The sequence below is a fragment of the Myzus persicae genome, unplaced genomic scaffold (genome assembly GCF_001856785.1).
Source record: "Myzus persicae strain clone G006 unplaced genomic scaffold, MPER_G0061.0, whole genome shotgun sequence".
In the NCBI taxonomy this organism is placed as follows: domain Eukaryota; kingdom Metazoa; phylum Arthropoda; class Insecta; order Hemiptera; family Aphididae; genus Myzus; species Myzus persicae.
The window spans coordinates 61,596-63,485 of NW_019104092.1; positions in this window are offsets into that span (position 1 = coordinate 61,596).

Sequence of the window (1,890 nt, forward strand, 5' to 3'; positions counted from 1 at the left end):
ATTGACAAATATTATTCGCGGGTAGTTGAAAGTTTCAAAATAGGTATATTATTAAATTTAATACACACAATGACATTTTCTAATGTAATATTTTCGAAAAAATAATCAATTCTAACGACTGTACTGCTAATAGTTAAATAAATCACTTTAACAGCAATAATATCTATCATATTATAGACTGATAAGTGATAATATAATACAGACTTACGGACCTCACTCAAAATCGTTTTTGCAGTGCAATGATTTTATACAGTTTAATTCTATTTTTATAAACATTATAAAGGCTAAAAACCTGTTTTCCATCCCGTTAATAATAGTGTTAAGTAGCTTACTTCTCTCATCCCCCAAACCTACTTTAATTTAAAAAAAAAAAACAACACGCATCATCTATATCGAATTGAGTGCTAGTCATGAACCAAAACGTGCTATTGCTATTTTTAATTTTTTCAAGAACTTTTACATTTAATTTGGTTAATTGCATAGTAGAAAAATAAATAATTCTACGACATTTTGGCACGGTTTTTGGTGATATTAAAATCAAAATAGTTGATGACATGTTAATAACTTTAGGTAGACAAATTTGTCTTCTTTTTCAAGACAAGATTTGATAAAATATAGTTTATTTTAAATGATTATTTATGTGAATAATAAATTTAATCTTGTAGTACCTATATGAAAATAACACGTTTTGACTTAATTCTACTATTTCAATAGTGCGTTTAGGAAAAAAAGTACATTTTCATACTAGTTTTATCGCATAAAAAATTATAGATACTATAACAGAATATACATTTTTTTTGAATTCCTTACCATTTTTTTATAAATATAATATGTATAAACTTGATTTTGAAAAAAATGTCGATAATACTATTTTTGTTTTATCGTCGCACAGTTTTGAACGCATGTGATGTATGCAATAATTTTTGATAGTTAAATTAACTCCATAAATAATATAAAAAAATTTCTTTCACCTAATTCTCGTTCCTTCTGGAAATCTGTTCCTGAAAACAAAAACTACTTTTTACTTTCTACCATTATTATTCAATCGTCCTCTACTCAGAAATTGTGTCGATACTGCATTTATTCCCTCCATTTTTTTTAAATTAGCTCTTTTACTTCTCTACTTAAGTCTGGCAATCTTTGAAAGGTTGAAAACGTCCACCCCATTGCTGATCTGTCTTATATTACTCAGCTATTCAAATCTTTATAGTCTTGAATTGAATCTTACTATATTCATTGATTAATTTTTATAGGACGACCACCGTGGTTTTTATTCTCATTGATAAACTATACACATGTAATAGTTTACAGACTCTTTTCATTCTATACAATGTACTTTTGTCAACATCCCCAAATTTACGTCAATTGTACTACTTTAATTAAATCATTTGATGGAACGGGCCTCAATGTTGCTGGTGATAAACAATTTAACTCTAGTTTCGACAAACCTTTGCTTTCCTGTCTAATCCTTATTTTGTCCGAATAAAAATAATGACTTTAACGCTTTAATATAACGTAAACACTATATTATATTTACCTCCTGTAACTACCCTCAAAATCTAAAGTATTTTATTATGTTGGAATAAATTATATGCTCCAAATACTACACGATGAAAGACAATAGATAATAAAACAAAACGCATTGTATGAACTTATTTACTGCAAACTATATCTCCCCCATAAATAGCACCCTCATATTTTACGTACAAACTTTTTGGTTAGGTAAATAAAAACCAAAAAAATGTTTTTAGATTACCTATAGTTTTATATATTATAATTTTAGAAGTCTATAATTCTATGTACAAATAATATTTAAATAATATGTACACATATGGTATGGCGATTGGCTACTACATAAAAAATAAATACAATATTTTAAACGCCTTTTTT